This window comes from Gopherus evgoodei, chromosome 3 (assembly GCF_007399415.2).
Source record: "Gopherus evgoodei ecotype Sinaloan lineage chromosome 3, rGopEvg1_v1.p, whole genome shotgun sequence".
Taxonomy (NCBI): Eukaryota; Metazoa; Chordata; order Testudines; family Testudinidae; genus Gopherus; species Gopherus evgoodei.
The window spans coordinates 148,748,732-148,767,046 of NC_044324.1; the positions used below are offsets into that span (position 1 = coordinate 148,748,732).

An 18,315-nucleotide genomic window follows, 5' to 3' on the forward strand; every position below is an offset into this window, starting at 1 on the left:
GGCAGGCAGCTGGCAGTCCCTGCATGGTGGGAGTCCGGGGTCCAGGATTGGGGTCCAGGCTGCTGCTTTCCTGCCACCCAGCTCCTGTGGCCCACAGTACATGTGCGGCACACAATGATAAATAATTTGAGAGCCACTGATGTAGTGAAATCTATCAAAGAGGTTGTGCCTGGGAAAGGAGCAGGCAACAATCAGATATCTCCAGAGCTCCTAAAGGTAGGGCGGGGAGAGAGCCTGAGAGCGACATCCAGGTGCTTCTCTGTGCCTGCTGGGAAGAAACCCCAAGGTCTGAAAAATGCAAACATAATCACTTTATACAAAAATAAAGGGGACAGAGCAGACTGCAACAACTACTGAGGGATATCTCTGCTCAGCGTGGCTAACAAAGTGCTTGCTTAAAAGACTCAATCCTTGCTGAGAGAGCTTATCCTGAGAGCCAGTGGGGGGAGCCAGATGCTCCATGGCTGACATGTCCTTCACAATGCACTTGTTGCAAAAAAAGTGCTGTGAACAACAGGCACCTCTCTATGTAGCATTCATTGACTTACAAAAGGCCTTTGACAGAGTTAGCAGGAATGGCCTATACCTGTTGAAAATTGACTGTTCACAAAAAGTGCTCTCCCTATTTAAGGTGTTCCATGAGGGAATGAAGGCAACTATCAAAAGGCATCTGACCCAGCTCGTTATTTGGGATCTGCTCTTCGCAGATGACAGAGCTCTTTTCCCATGCTACTGTCAAGCACCATTGACTGACTGTCTGACTTTGTCATGTTTCCCTTCATCTGCCAAGATGTTGGATGGCTGTAGTGTCTGACTTTCACACAATTTTTGTCCTCAAGGCTCACTGTGATATACAAAACTAAAATGCCACTGCAACCACCATGAATCTAAGAGTAAGATTCAGAACTGATTATGTAATAATGTAAAAATTTCAATAAATAATGTGATGTTGTCTGGTTCAAAATCTCAATCTATTTGTTCAGAATGCAGTATTCTAATCTTGTATTGCTGTTGCTTTCACACTTGGGGTTGTGGCCACAATTGTATTTTGTTCCTGGTCGCCTTGCAAGCCATTAGAGTATACTCTGATGAGGCTGGAAAGCACCTGCACTTGGGACATTCACTCATATTTCTTTCAACTCTGGGTGCTTTGCTACCTGTATGTGCAAGGGCTTGTTTTGATTAAGATCATTGTGGAAAATGTACATTCTACCGGTGTAGTGACAATGCCGCCTTCTACAAGACAATGAACTTTACAGAGCAATAGATCCTGAAAGGCAGGTGCCTATTGCTTAAAAACTGTTAGAAATAGAGACACCTGCACTGGGGCTGGGAAGCATCTGCACCGCTCCAATGGACTGCACAGAGTATGTAATCCCCATGCACATCAAACAATACGAAGAGCGATTCCACTTCCTGATGCACAGCATCCTCTGGTGCTTTCCTGGGAGATGTCTCCCCATGTAAACCATTACACATGCCTCTGTTCATATTGCACATTCTAACCTCTAACTGGAATTACTTCTGTTTCAGAGTGAGAGAGAAATCTGTTCTGCAGTATTTTAGCAAAGACTACTATTTTACTAAGAATCTTAGTTCAGTTGTCTTTCAAAGTCACTGAAAATAAACTTCTAGACTGCTTCAGAAAGGACATATTTCAGAGCACTTTCATTTTCTCATCAGTAAGAAATCAATTATGTAGTATTTTTGGGTCCATTCCCATGGCCCATATATTTTGATATTCAAAGTTGCATTTCCCCAAACCTTTGGAGGTTCTGACTCCATCCATAACTCCTCCTGTTTTGCCTGGGTATTGTAGGCGTCTGAGGAAAGCACCAATTAAGTGATGCTACATACTCATTGTTACACAATAAGCTTTCCCAGTTGTTGAGATCGGGATGGCATGGGAGCCCCATTTCAGAATTTTTGTTCGTAGCTCTGTTTGTTTCATAACTATAAAGGGAAGAGTGGCTAGGCTTGTTCAGTGCTATGCAAATGATAAGTGATAAAAGGTTCTGGGAGAGAAAAGAGAGTATTTGGGCCTGTAGGAGATGAATGTGTTTGAAATAAGTGGGAAGCTATCAGATTGGAGGGAAGGATCCACATGTGCACGTGTGCATGCATGCTCTGCATTCCTGGACGTTACCAACTTTCCCTCGTCCATCTTCTATAAGGTCTCTGAGCCCTTCTGCACAAGTTTTGACTCGTTGCTGCTCACAAATAGCATCAGTCAAACTCCATCTGTCTCTGGACAGCAGTGCGAGTGAGCCTACAAGCAGGTCTGCTGCACCAGTATATACATGTAAGCACTGGATTGTAGAAAGACACAAGGAAAGGAAATCAAGAGGGCTTCTTAGATATGTCAGTCAGAAGGGCAATTTAATCACAAAGTTATATACTACTAAAAGTGAAGGTATTGAATCATAATTAGGACAACATTACAAGGGAGTTGGAGAAGATGCAATTGAAGTCTACCTCAGAAGTTGATAGAAGTTTTGCTCCCTGTTGAGCAGCTACAGGGCTAGCCAACAGATAGACACATTGTAAGACAGGATAGGCACAGGGAAGGAACCAAAACATCCCATGAAATCTGAAACCCATGACCAAAGATCCCATGGCACCTAACTCAAATGGTATATTTTTTTTTCTGTAGGATTCATTTTCCCCCAGACCTGAATTTGGGAGGTCCTGGGCAGAAGGGAACATTGAAGGACTGGGGGAAATGATACCAGAAAAGGGTACTATCCCGTTTACTAGTTGACGCAAGGTTCCTGTGTTTAAAAAAAAAAAAGTATGTGATCATGTAGTTAAAAGCTGCATCATAATGCATACATGAAAGGGAGGCTGAATTAAGATTGCACAGTCCTTTTGAGTGATTGACTTCACAACCTTCACATTCTCTTTTTTTATATAGTTTTGGGAGATTTAATTTCTAATTTCTTTCTTTTTTTTTCTTTTAAAGCAAACTGGAAAAAACAACATCAAAACAAACAGCACTTCTATCACATACAACTATGTTGACCCCCCAAATTGATTCATCAATAGGATTTGGATTTTTAGCTCTAAACTCTTCCATTTGAGCTAACAGATTAACTAGTAGCAGTAGTAGGTTGAATATGTGGATCAGGCACTAGAGGATAAGACAAGACACAGTTTGCCAGTGAGTTTCACAGTTATTTGCTGACAGCAGAGGAGTGGCTGATATTCAGGGCTTAAATTCCAGGTTCTGGATGGGGGCTATGCTCTTGTGACTCTCTCTCCCATTCCAGCCAACCCATTGAAACCTACACACTCTGCCCACCAGTCTCCTTCTGCTCCCTCTGCCCACTTCTGGCTGCTGATCCATTTTCCCCTTCGGCTTCTCACCACCCTCTGGCTCCTGCAATCTCCTCCCCAAACACCCCTCCCCCACAATTCCTAACACTTCAGTGTTTTCAGATTAGTTTCTCCTCCTCCTCCTCCTCCTTGCTGACTGGGCACCCTGAAGTGAAGTACTGAGAGAGCTCAGGAGAGAGTCTTCTATCTATCTGTTCAGGTGTCTAGTGGCTTTTTAAGGCCCGTCTTGACAAAGCCCTGGCTGGGATGATTTAGTTGGGGTTGGTCCTGCTTTGAGCAGGGGGGTTGGACTAGATAACCTCCTGAGGTCACTTCCAACCCTAATCTTCTATTACTCTATGGAGCAGCAATTGCAGGGAAAACCTTGCTGACCTGTTTCCCCTAGATGGAGCCTGTTCAGTCACTCTGTATGCGACAAATGTAGGAGCTGTGTGGGGCTGAAGCATGCTCAGTACAGATGAGATCTTTAAGCAGGTAAGCCTCCAAAATCTAGCAAGTCTCTCCTGAGCTTGTCCAAACAGGGATTTTATTTTATTTTATTTTGTAACTTGAACAAATTTGGGACGTTTTTCACGGAAAAAGCAAAAGGCACATTCCTGACACCAGGCAGACTCCATTGCCAAATTTCAAGTACTTGTTCCAAAGTGTAGCAGCATTAGAACTAAAAATAACTTTCTTACAACCAATTCATTATTGAGGGCCAAACAACATATTTTCCCTAATTTAACTCCTAGAAATATCTGAACCGTTTTTGCTAAAACTTTCCTAAAAAATCAGATTCCAGGTATAAAAATCTTCTCACCAAAGAGTTAAAGTTTGGCAACGTTATAAGTACAGTTGAACTTCAGAGTTACGAACACTGCAGGAATGGAAGTTGTTCATAACTCTGACATGTTCGTAATTCTGAATAAAACATTAAGGTTCTTTCAAAAGTTTACAACTGAACATTGACTTAATACAGCTTTGAAACTTTACTATGGAGAAGAAAAATACTACTTTCTGTTTATATTTTTTTATTTAGTAGTTTACATTTAACATCATACTGTATATACTTTTTGTTGTTGTTGTCTCTTCTTCTGCCTGGTTATGTACTTCTGATTCTAAATGAGGTGTGTGGTTGACTGGTCAGTTTGTAACTCTGGTGTTTGTAATTTTGAGTTCTGCTGTAATTGAAATTGTTTCATATTTGAAAGTATTGGGCAAAATTAATTTATGTACATATCCCTCTGCGCAACCTATAATAAAAGCATATGTAATAATGACTATATTTAAAGAAAAAGTTTCCTAATAAATGTGTGAAGTAGCCACATTTTTTGTAAAATAAAGCAGAAATCATGTGCATTTCAGACAGACTCTTTTCTAATGTTGTTTATATTGTATCATCTCATATGCAGTATCCCCTTGCTTGTTTTTGGAAGCTTCTTCAATATTTAGCCCTAATGGGGTTAAGTGTTAACTTTTAGGTCATAGCTTTCATAGGTTTAGGATAAATCTTTAAACTTACTTTAATTGTTTTATATGTAATTTATTCTCATAATTACTGCTAATAAAACTACCACATGGCAGGGTAGAGAACAGTACATACTGCACTATCAGAATTTCTTATCTTGTTTTTATCATATTAGTAGAAAAAGATACTCCCTATATATTTTTAATCCCTGAAATAGGATGTTCTGAGGCCCTATAATAGCAAGTGAGAATAGTGCAGAGCAGTACATTAAGTTTTAGCTGCCAACATCTTGGTCAGCAGAGCATTATGTTAGTTTTGTGGGGGAGGGGACACTGATTTTTCTCATTGCTTGGAGTTAACTTGAAATGAGATGTGTGTTAAAATGTAATAAAAATACATTCTTAAAATTCTAGTTTTATGGCTTATATAAAATCAGTAATGTGATTTGAGTATTGTGTTTTTTGTAGATGTGTTTTAATAAGTGAGAACATCTGTTAGGTTAATTTTTTTAGCAATTTAAAGGCTTGCATTTATTGTCGATTGACAAAAAATTTGTTTACCTTCAACCTATATTTAAACTTTAAAGTCAATTTATATCTTTTACAATTTTTACAACTTCACAGCAAAATTGCTCTTTAGTTTAGGTATTTTGCTGTCTGTTTTCCTAGAAAGAGAAATATGTTTACATTCTGTAAACAATCCCTTTTTGTCCTCATTTCCTCTGATTTCCATCCTACTTTCAGGATGCCACTTCCAGTACTATTCTTTTGGCAATGAAAAGGAAATAAGTTGCTGATTCTGCAGCCAGTATCTCCATTGTTCTTTGACCCATTGGAGAGAATATTCTTATAAATGAGCCAGTTGGCTCCCTATCTCCAAGAGACAGAGCGATTTTCTATTATTTGTGTCCCCGACTTGAATTCTTAATTTTCCCCCAAAACTATCTTTCTAAGCTGGCAGCCTCATGAATTGCTAGTGTATAACCAACCTAGATTTAATGTTGGTAAAGTTGCACTTTATATTTCATTTACTCACTAAATCATCCCTTATAATGTAGACAATAAGGGTCATTGGATGTTTAAATTCACATGAATGAACTAAAATAATGTTGGTCTGATCTGTGATTTTTTTTCACATTGACTACCTCTCCTTATTTTTTATTATCTTTTCTGCGGAGCTGTCATCTACAGTGCTGTCAGAACCCCTAATGTTTATTAGCTTTAACCTCCACCTGCAAGTTCCTTAATATTTCCACTAACTTTCTGGCTGAGGAAGTCCATCAGTACTATTCATTAATCAGCTGGTAGAGTCATTTAGTGAAGTGAGACACTCAATACCCATAGAAGTTGAGTGCATTCCACTCCCTACAGGTGAGCGTAGCAAGATGTGCTGTCTGGGAAGCACATGTGACTCTTCTCTATGGCAGTGATCAATGTGCACTTATTTTAGTGTTATCTCAGACTTGTGCACCTGGCATGTACTTTAGTTATTTGATGTCCCATTTTCTCTCTTGACCTGTCCTTAGGCTGACAGTATACCTCACCTTATATGATAAGATTTTATCCAATAACTCAAACAGATTTTGAAGCTTCTATTTTTTTCTTCTTTTCTTGTTCCTGAGAATTCCAGCTCTTTTTCAAGTTTCATAATCCCAGTAAGTGTATGTAGTGGGCATTGGCTGCACCAATTTGCGTGCCCTACATTGTGGTGAAGAGGAGAATGAGTGACCCTAGTGAGAAAGTTAAAAACAGAATCTGAGTCATCCCTGCATTTCTCAATCCAAGTCCACATGGCTGAAGTTGACATGCATTAAGAAGGAACTGCCTTGAGAAAGTATACAATATAATGTAAGATAATATTTTAAGCTCTCTTTTTTCCAGAAGAGCTGATATTTTCAGTGTCCCAGATATTTAGACATTTATTGTCAATTAACCCCAATTCAATGACAATTTACTAGTTGCTCTCTAGGCGCATGCCAAGACACTTGTATTGCACTTTGTTCTTGAACCTTAGTAATGGTTAGCCCTGGAAGAGTAAATGCATCATTTTCTAGTTGTCTGTCTTCTTTCAGTTTAAGAGAGTTTAAAAAAATTAATTTTTGTAGTACAAATACTGCTTTAGCTTTTCACCATTTGCTTCTCTTCTTCTACACATGACCCTACCGCCTCCAAATCCACATGAATATTGCTGAAGGCACACTTTTTGAGGGATATTGATTTCAGGTAAGTTGCTTATTTATAATAAAAAACAAGAGAATATCAGTAGCTGCACAGGATATTCTTGAATGTAATTCCAGAATAATCAACAGAATATAGGAGAAAGGTTATGTACAGTAGCGATTCTTTTGAGTAAAATAAATATAAATGCATGCAACTGCCATTAAACATATGAATGCCCACTTTTGCTAGACAACAGAAACCTGTGCATGTATATATGTGTGTGTGTGTGTGTGTGTGTGTGTGTGTGTGTGTGTGTATATGTATATGTGTGTGCACCTCGGCATGGAGAGTAGGAGGGTATCATAGATGAGGCAGAGCGGAATGACAGATAACTTCAGGTTTCTTGTATCACTGGTATAAATTAGAGCAAGTCCTCAATTGCTCTAACTTGTGCAAAGAATAGATGGTGCAGGGTTGTAGAGCCACTACTGCCTGCCTGAGGTGACTCCTTTATCCCACTTCTCCCTCCACACTCATTACACGAAGTGGAGCTTTGGCCCAGTTAAAAATGTACTCCTTTGACTTCACATAGGCCAGTTCGTTTCCATCACTAAGGCATTATTATGACAAAGTAGAGACATTGCCATATATTGATTTGAGGAGGAATCAGTGGCCAGCTCTTCCTTTATAGTTAAACAGATAAAAGAAACAATAACTTGGAAAGCATTGTTAGCTAAATTATTGTGATTATTCAGCTTCATACAGTACATAATATATGTTGAAGATATAGCTGAACAATGAGTTTTTTTGAAAACACATTATACATTTTCTGCTGACATTCCTTTCTTCTGGAAGGAGAAAATGTGATACAATATTATGCTCTTCAGTCTCTCAGCAGTTGATTTCATGTTAGAAACCTAACTTAAATGATAGTTACCCTTTGATCAGCCAGCGACCCTTTTTCCACACATTGTCAGACATCATCCATTCTAGTTAATTCATCTTATTGCTAAAACTGTATAGACTTGAGGGTTGAAGTTAATTGTATATTGTAGTATGGTTTTTAAAATATGTATATTTACATTTAAAATCGATAAAAGAACATTCATTTCCTGATGGTGATGGATTTTTTTTTAACACTTGTGTTGTGGTCATGCCTAGAAGGCAACCAGGCTGGGATCATATTATGCTAGGTGCTGCACAAATATGTAGAAAATCACTGTCCCTGCATAAACAGTTAACATAGTTTAAAAGACAAGGTGAACCAGATGGCTGATATAAGCACCCAAGTCAGACTAAGAGTTTAGGGGGAGACAAGATAACAAAATGATAGAATTTGCCAAGTTCTTAGCCATTCAGAAGCAGTAATCATAACTCACCAGCTGTGTGTTTTCAGGTTGCAGTTTAGTGTATGCTTTATAGATAGAACTTATCAGAAAATCATAGAATCACAGAATATCAGAGTTGGGAGGGACCTCAGGAGGTCATCTAGTTCAACCCCCTGCTCAAAGCAGGACCAATCCCCAGACAGATTTTTGCCCCAATCCCTAAATGGCCCCCTCAAGGATTGAACTCACAACCCTGGGTTGAGCAGGCCAATGCTCAAACTACTGAGCTAAAATGGAGCCTTCTTCCACAGAAAATTTTGAGTTTTAGTCCAACACTTCCCTGAAAACTGGGGAGGTGTGCGGAGGAAGGAGGGAGTGACACTTATGACTCTATAAATACTACTACTACTGAGAATATATTTAAAAAAATGCAAACAATGGTTTAAAATGAAAACATTTTACTGCACAGAGGTATCCGATATAATTGGACCTGTGTTATCTCAGATAATACTGTGTGATAAACATTGCGTTACTCTGTGTGTGTGTGTGTGTGTGTGTGTGTGTGTGTGTTTGCAACCCTTGTATGCATAATTTTTCATAATGGTACCATTATTTAACATTTGTTGATAGTGTTGTAAGTATGAATTATGGTTTACATAGTGAGTAAAAGACAGGTCTCTGGGATCAGAGATTGTGATCAGTTTTTTCCTCATCCATCTCATTTTGCATATTCTGTAATTGGTAATTAAATATGTATATATTTACACACACACATTTTATAGTACTTGTGGTACTATATCTACAACTTACTTTATCAATAGGTGTGCATACATTTTCAACCTTTGTCATAATTTATATGAGCAATTTTCTTATTGTCTTCACCTACATGCAATGTTTAGTCCCAATTATGAAGTTATTTCTAAGTAACTTGTAACAAAGTTTTCTTGGAATGCTTTTTCAATGAAGTATGTCTATATTCTAGCTTTCACTGATGACAAGGTGAGATATATGTGTTAGAGCATAATCTTACAGTTGATTTAAAGACTCTGTCCTCCAGAGAGTTTTTTAGATTTGCACAGTGTGGGGCCGTGCAGTTTTTTTTGTATATTGGATCAGTTAGAAAGATGTGTAAAATCCTTGAAGCCAAAGAATCTTGTGTTGAGTATGCATTCTATGAGTCTCTTGTGAATTTTTATTTCCACAAAAGTCTGGCATAACCTACTTTTAAGAAAACTGCAGTGGTCTTTTATGACAAATTAGTGACTTGGGCCAAAACCTTAATCTGTTCCAGATTTGTTTATTATCAGTGGGACAAGTTAATTAATGAATTCATTCATTGATTCTCCTTTCTTGCTGTGTGAAGCAATATATGCTATTTCTCCATGTGTTTTTAATAAATTGGGATTGAATTTAGAATATCTGTCTTAATATATATAAACATAATATATATATGGAAGATGTTATTTATAAATAACAAGAGAGCATCAGAGATTTAAAAAATGATTGAATAGTTTAAACAAAGCTTCTAACGGAGACTATTTTCAGAAAAAAGTTGCTAAGCACTTTGCATAGGCACACAGTGTTCCTGGATTTCCCCAACCAATAGCTGGCAACTTTTTATCTGCTGTATCTTTATTGCAGTGTACCCGTAGTTTATTTAAACACCTACTCCTCCTGTATCAAGATTATTAAAGAAATATGTCGGTAATGATACCATCTTTGATTAATGCCACATTAATTTTAAAAACTCCAGTGTTTTAATCAGGCTCACATCTATTGGAATCAAAATTACATAAATTTATTTTCTTTGATGTTACATTTTGGTGAATAAAAACTGATGCATCAGGTGGCCAAATATGTGTTTTGGTTTAGATACACATTCAGATACTGGGAATAGCACTGGATGAATGAATGACTGGTTAAGTGAATAATATGTCTTGTTACCCATGTTCCTTGAAAGTGCTTGGAAAATAGTTATCAGTTAACTGTGAGAGAGAACAAGCAAAGAACTCACCAATGTTGTCTGTATCACTGCTGAATGCTTGAAATTAACTATTCACAAGTCATTTCATTGATTGTGAAATGCATACAAAATGCTCATGGGTTTCTACTTAATTGTCAGTGCAAGATACTTGTTGGAACATATTATACCAGGTAAAATTGTTGTTATAGATTTTATCATTTGTAGACTACTTTATCATTAATGATCATTTTAGCATGAAATAACTTTTCTCTTATTAAATAAAACTAAATCAGTTGCTCAGTCACATTCTGTCTACTATACTTGTATTTGTAGTGGACAGTCCAGCATTTGTCTTTTTGAATTTTTCATTCAGTTTGCATTGGAGGTGTCATATGCAGAGTCTAAAATTTGTTTCACCTTTTGAACAAAGCCAAAATAGGCCCAAGATGCAGCTTCACCTTTGCCTTAGAGACTGTCTGAATCACTTCAGTGCCCATGTGGAAGCCTGTTGAGCTTGCTGGAGCTCCCTGTAGGCAATAAAATCTACTCATGCAGATCTGATGGCTGGATTATAATTTGTGTGCAGAAGTGTCTCCCTTTCATGTGGCTCTGGGTAGTATTTTGTTTTTATACATGAAACGTGATAAGAATATAGAATTTGAGATTGCTATTTCACCTCTGTATATGTTAACTAGCAGACAGAACAATGTTTTGACTACAAGTGACATATTTGATACATTAAATTTTTTTAAATGTTTCTATTTCAAGCATTCTATAAAAATGAAATTGTTTGTTTTAATTGCTTTACTAACAGTAAATGGCTATTATGCAATAAACTAACCTCTCCCTCATGAAAGTGCTTTTTTTAGTTGTTTAATAAAGGCTTCTCTGTACTGGTATTTACGTTTACATGGTTCATTTCATTTTGTTTTCTGAATGCATTCAGGAGTAGTGAGGTCTTCTCATGATATTTCAGCTCCTGAACAGTGCAAATACCATGGAAAGACCAGATCTCATGAGGTTTTGACCCTGTAAGGATGTCTTTGAGAAATTAAAATAATATAAAACATAAGCACAAATACTCTTGAATTGGGTTACTGTGGTACTCAGATGTAGAGATTGAGAGTTTGGTCCTACAAATCTTCATTCTTGTGAGTGACTTGTCCTTAATCATGTGAGTATTCCTGTTAGCTACTGATTCATAGTTCACATGACTATTTACTGTACTCACTTCCATTTCTATTACTGTAAACCAGAAGATGCTTTTGAATGTATAATGTTGAGTGAAAACTATGGTGAAGGTATTGCTTACTGCATGGGTAATACATACCACTGTAGAAAAGACAAGTCTAAAAAGTACTTTTAACAGATTTCATATGAACTTTTACTTCTTAGACAACATGTATATTGGTTGTAAATGGTAAAGGCAAATATTTTTAGTATTTTTGCCATCTGGCATTTATTTAATGGACCATAAATGTGTGTAACCATTCATGATTCTTATGTGGTTTCTGTGATATGATCTTGTTCTATATCCTTAGTTAAGTTTCTAGGCAAAAAGTGTCCATATTGCGGTTAGTACTAGCTGGCACCAAGGAATGGACATGGAAACTGGAAAATCCTCTTATCCCTTTTCTCAAAATCGTTTAGGCATTTTGAAGTGGCCTTGGAATAGACCAAATCCTGCATTCCTTGGATCTGTTTGTACAAGAAATGTGGGTGAGCAACTGTTGGTCTGTGATCAATCTTCAGTCTGGCACCTTTCATGGGAGTTGAATTTACTTTAATATAGTGAAAAGAAAATGAAAGTGAAGCAAAAAAATTTAAGAAGCAAAATATTTTAATCCACATGTACGGAGATTAAAGGAAGGGCTGTTACAGAGAGATCACATACCATTGCTTCTGTGCACACTTTCATGATTATTTACATGTTGTTTTGGAGCTGGATCCTTGGGTGAGCTGTAGCAACTTTGCACTGCTCTGTTGCTAGGTACTTGAGGATTCCCCTTGCGTACAACCTGTGGACTTTTTATTTAGTTTACATATACGAATGTTGAGCCTTAACAGTAAGTTCTGCTGTTTACATTCCTGAGGAAAAGAACAGAAAGAGATCAGGATAAATTAGTCTAAACTGAAATATGTCTTGGGAAGAACACTGATTTATGAACCAATTATTTAAAAACAAATAACAGTAAAGGGATTTGAACCCTGAACAACATCTGAAAGAAGAACTGTAAATGAAGTATTTAAGCATAACACTATTTGTAAGATAATTTCCTGCCAGACGATGGTAATAATCGAATAGGTTATATTAACTGTTTTGAAAGGTGTTTTTAAGCAACTGCGAGATTTAATGTAATACATTTAATAAGAAACTTGTATTTCCTGTTGTCTCAGTATCTGAATGTTTGTTGTTTTTTGTTTTTGAAGATTTTGGTGGTTATGGCAAATCTTACAGCAATGAGAGGTATAATGGGCTGCAGGTTCGATGAGTTACAGTCATCTGCAACATGACATACCATATCAGACTTCTTCCTTGTCATTGGTAAGTTTTTGTTGTTGTTGTTGATTACCATACATCTATTAGATGCTTCTTTTAAGAGTGAGCAGATGTCCCATTTTTAAAGGGACAGTCTCCTTTTTTGGGACTTTTTCTTATATAGGTGCCTATTTATCCCCCCTCCTCCAACCTCCTGTCCCATTTTTTCACGGTTGCTATCTGGTCACTCTACTTCTTATCGACTTCATAGAATTAAGTTCTTATTTGGAGAACAAGTATGTTTCTTGAGCTGTGAAAGCATGAGAACATTTGGAAAAAAATCACCTTTGAAATATACCTTTAGAAGAGTGTAGCCATTTTCAGACATTTTGTACATTAAGCATCTTGGGCCTGATTCTCACACTAAAGCCCCTTTACATTTCCAGAGTTTTATAAAGAGGCCTTAAAATAGGACAATTTACTTTTGGTTTAAGGCCATTTACAGTAGTGTGAAGGGCCCTTAAGGTGTCATAAACAGATAGTTAAGGGTTAATGTCTCTTTCACCTGTAAAGGGTTAACAAACAGTGACCAGCAACACCTGACCAGAGGCCCAATCAGGAGACAAGATACTTTAAAATCTCGGTGGAAGGAAGCCTTTGTTTGTGTTTTTGGTTTTTGCTGTGTTCTCTCTGGGATCTAAGAGTGACCGGACGTACTACAGGCTCTAATTTTCTATTCAAGTAGTAAGTGCAAGTAGAAAGGCGGTTTAGTCTATTTTTAATTGGTTTTCTTTATTTGCAAATGTGTATCAGGCTGGTAGAGTTCTAATGTGTATTTGGCTGGAAGTATTTAAAATTGTATTTCTGCTGGAGGAGGCTTCTTTCTCCAGTTTCTATAAGCTGACAGACCCTGTAACTTTTACCATCTAAATTACAGAGAAACTTTTACTTTTTTTCTTTCTTTTTATTAAAAGTTTTGCTTTTTAAGACCTGTTTGATTTTTTCCCCTTCTTGAGGCTCAAGGGAATTGAGACTGTACGTCACAGGGAAGAAAGAGAAGGGAGGGGAGAGGGGTGGAATCCCTTTGTTTTAGATTCACGGAGCTTGAATCTGTATTTCCTCTGGGTGAGGGAGAAAGGGGAGGGGGGAAGGGACATTCCTCCTTGTTTTAAGATTCAAGGAGTTTGAATCACAGTAATCTTCCAGGGTAACCCAGGGAGGGGAAGTCTGGGAGAGGCAACGGTGAGGGAAGTGGTTTACTTTCCTTGTGTTAAGATCCAAGGGGTCTGGATCTTGGGGGTCCCCAGGGAAGGTTTTGGGAGGACCAGAGTTTATCAAGCACTTCAGGTCCTGATTGGTGGCAGCTTATCAGATCTAAGATGGTAATTAAGCTTAGGAGAATTCATGCTGGTACCCCTACTTTTGGACTCTAAGGTTCAGATTGGGGAAAGATACCATGACATAAGGTAAGTGAGAATAAGATCCAAAGAGATGCAGTGTTTATGATGTGTTGGATCAGAGGTATCAGACTGTTTAAAGAACAAAGTTTAGAAAATAGATTTTAAAAATAAAAGCTAAAACATAAATATTTAAATGGGAGAAAATATTTGAGGGGTTGAGGAAGTTTCTCTTTATATTTTGTACCATCTTTGTTCTTTTTATGTCCACAACTAATCTGCTTGCAGTATTCAGAAGCCACATTACGTACTGGATGCACAATAATATTTAAAAAAAAAATCCAAAACCAAGGCTCCATGTAGTATAACTGAGCCATTATTTCTGGTTTACACAGTGTTCAGATATGCAGTAATGAGATGCAAAATACTAGTTGTTCATTTGACTCAGCTTGAAGTTAAATGTTGACAAACCAAAAACAGATATCAAAAAGTTCAACAGACATACATCTAACTCACCAAAAAAGTAAGTCAGTCTCATACCCAAACTCCAGCTTAGGTCTAAGAGGTTCCCCTTCTTAGGTAACCAAATAAGGGCTCTCTGTACCGAAAGATGGTAGTCTAGTTATAAGAAATGCTTAGTTTGTCACAAGAATAGATGATCACTGTTAAGATTTGCTTACTAATGCTTTTATAATGCTAAGTCTGTGCAATATCCCACATGGGCTCAAATTAGAAAATAGATTAATTCCTCTGTGAAAAATACTATTTCTTCCCTGTTGCTATCTAGATTTCAGGATCCTGGCTATACAAAATGTAGCCAAAAATATTAACAAAGGAAAAAGACTAACAATCTTAGAAATGCTTATATCCAGCAAAGGAAAAAAACCCCAAAAAGTAAAGGCATTAATCAAATTTGTACTCAAGTTGCACTGATGTGCAGTAATGAATTGTAACTGGCAATGGAGTTTTCAATATCCTCATTTATGCTTGCCAATTCTGAGGTGTGGTAGCACTCTGTTCCTTTCCAGTGTTGAATACAAATAGATCTAGATTTTTACCTGTGAAATTCTTTTGCTAGAAGTGTGTTCTTTGCTATAGTAAAATATAACATTTTTGTTGTAAAATTATCAGATATGTGAACAGTGCCAGTTTTATAGTGTATTCAGTATTTTGCATAGTTTTCCAAAGTAGCATATAGACTGCATATGTATTATGCTAAAATATTATGTATATTCTTAATTCTTATGTATATCTACATACTTTACTTATGCTGTCTATATACACACAAGATTGTGGGTGCAATACAGGTCCAGGAGACGGTCTGTATACAACAAAGCTTCTGGTAACTTCATGGAAACTATAAAAGCGAATCTTGTCAGCCTTGATCATGGAGGACTTCAATTTATCAGTGTATTTAATTAGAAACTTATTCTTAAAGAAAGAACATAGTTTTGAGTATTTTGTTCCTATAGATTAGTTTTAATTTTTTTCTGGCCCATTTCATTATAAAGTGGTAGGAATTATATAATTCATTAGACAACTAACTAGCCTAAAACCCAATTTTAATTAATTATAGTTCATTTTAATTTATTTAAATCAAATATAAAGTCATATTTCACTAGATTATATTTCTTATTGTAGTTGTCAGTGGGGATTTTTTTTTTTTTTACCAAATCTTGGTAAAAATTGTTGATGACCTAGTTTTTCTTTCCTTCTTTTTTAAATCAGAAAAACTCTTTTACCAAGTTGGGATTTCTGCACAGAGCTTTACATCCAGTATACTGGCAGAAATTTTGTAGTTGTCTCAGATAAATAATCCTTAATTATACATAAAGTTTTCATCACTCTAGAAGAATAAACCACTTCAAAATTTTCCAGAAAAAAAGTCACATTAAAATAAATAAATAAACCCTCAGAATCCCTTTTTGGGGAACTACTACTGCTGTTATTTTTGGGTGTGTGTCACTTTCATGCATGAGTTAATATGTTCATCAATCCTTGGAGAATATCTTCTCTCTGCCTGTTCTTCATCAGCACCTGCTTTTTTCTCTTTTTCAAACACCACAAATGAAGTGTTGTCTCCCAGGTACTGAATGTACTATGATCAAACCAGGGGACTGGTTAATCAGCATAGACAGCATCACCTCATTTGTCTCCTCTGGCAAATTATTAAGCAAAACGATATTGTTTGATGGGTTATCTGACACCTGTTGATTCTGTGATGCAGTCCCTTGGGCATTCATTGATTTTCTGTATTTTTTCCTGACCAGGCTTTTTATTTGTAGCATTAGCAGAGCGCTCTAGACGGTTGACCTCATTCTTTCCTTTTTTCCTTATCAGCAAGTATATCTCATATTTCCAGCTTCTATTTTTTTGCATACTGACTTATCGTGAAATGGAAAGTCTTGTGACATAATTGGTAGAAGAGCCAACTTCCTTAAATATAAAAAAGCCTGTCCATCTTCCTAGTCATGAACACCAGAGGACCCTATTATGATCATTTTTACAGAGGTCAAACTGAGAGAATAGCGAAATTATCTCATCAATTTAAAAAAAATTTCTGTTACTGATTAAAACCCTACAATTTCCCCAAACGCATAACGTCTATAAGATGCAATAAGTCTAATGCCTAGCTATGTTAAATCTGTGACTCTCCTGAGTCAACCTTCTCAAGCAGGGAGGCATTTTGTAATGTGTAAAAATGGGGACGGAGAATCTTCATCCCAAAACTAATATTCACTTGTGTTTTAAGATATGAGATCAGGACTACTATGGTAAAAGCTTAAGGGTGTAAACCAGCCACCCTATAGCCAGACAAAATCTGAAGACAGTTTTCAGGAGATAAATGTAATGCTAGAACAAATTTAATTAATCTTATAGATTTTCCTCTCTCTCCATTATTGGAAAATTAGGCAAATGTATTGTTTCTTGTTGCAGATTAATGGCTTGCAAAGCTTTACTGGAAAAAAGGCTATTTGTGAATTACAGGAAAGTATGCACAAAAAAATTCTTGAACTTAATTTTCTCATTCAGAATTGCTAAGTGTTAATGGTATAAGAAGATCCCCTAGATGGCTAGAAGATATTTACACTGTTATACTATAGTACTGGCACTGGTGCACACAGCAGTTAGCCTAATAAAACTCTTCAAACGCTTCATAATTTTGCTGGTGTGTTAGTGCAACATTTCCTGCAAGCTCAAAAATGCAGTGAGTAACTCACACTGTTTACCGTTGTCTATAGAACTGCAGTGCAACCTACAAATGTGGATCTGGATCCAAAGCCCACATCAGTCAGTAGGAGTCTTTTGATTGATTTTAATGGGCATTGGATAAGAATATTAAAATGGACATATCTTGTAAGACCAATGGTCTATCTAGCCCAGTATCCTGTCTTCCAACAGTGGCCAGTGCCAGGTGCTTCAGAGGGAACGACCAGAACAGGTCATCATCAAGTGATCCATCCCCTGTCGTCCATTCACAGCTTCTGCTAAACACTCAGAACATGGGGTTGCATCCCTGCCCATGCTGGCTAATATTCATTAATGGACCTATCCTCCAGGAACTTACCTAACTCTTTTTTGAGCCATGTTATACTTTGACCTTCACAACCTGTGGCAAAGAGTTCCACAGATTGACTATGCGTCAACCCTCTTACTTAAGTTCTTGATGCTTTATGCCAGCAAGCAAATGAAAAACAGGTTAGGAAACCATTAACTCCGACAGTCAGGATGCACAGAACTACAAATATCCTCTGCTGAAACCCAGACCCCATTACTCTGAAAAACCCCACAGAATGTAGAATTAAGCAAGTCATTGCTGCCGCAATGGAGGTAAAATTCCCAGTGGAAAGCTGAGATACAGGACACCTAATCTGAGCCATTGTAAAATAAAAACAAAACGAACAAACAAGAACAAGTAAATTTTAAAGCTGTCCTAGATCTCTTCTAGACTACATGTGAGGCATCTGTTTTCTAGCATCTTGGAGTGTAGGAAAATATAAACATAGGATCACGGAAGGTAATTGCTATAGTGAATGTGAAAGAAAGCACTACCTTTTCAGCTCTGGAAAGCTTTGTTCAAATCCCATGGTAAGTCAGGTAAGTCACAGGTGAAAAAGTGTTGCTGTTTTTGTCCCTGTCTTTCCTAGGTATTGATTCACATTTTAAAACAACTCCATAACTTGATACAATTTGTAGTCCTGT

At 37.0% G+C, this 18,315-nt stretch overlaps 1 protein-coding gene across 2 annotated transcripts in view; it reads left to right on the forward strand.

Moving 5' to 3' along the window:
* Nucleotides 1-18,315, forward strand: part of CHRM3 (cholinergic receptor muscarinic 3) — a 475,313-nt gene that overhangs the window by 156,830 nt on the left and 300,168 nt on the right. For both annotated transcript variants that reach the window (XM_030556971.1, XM_030556973.1), the window contains exon 3: nucleotides 12,667-12,781. The gene's annotated coding sequence lies outside the window, so the exon portion shown is untranslated. The remainder of the gene's footprint in view (nucleotides 1-12,666; nucleotides 12,782-18,315) is intronic.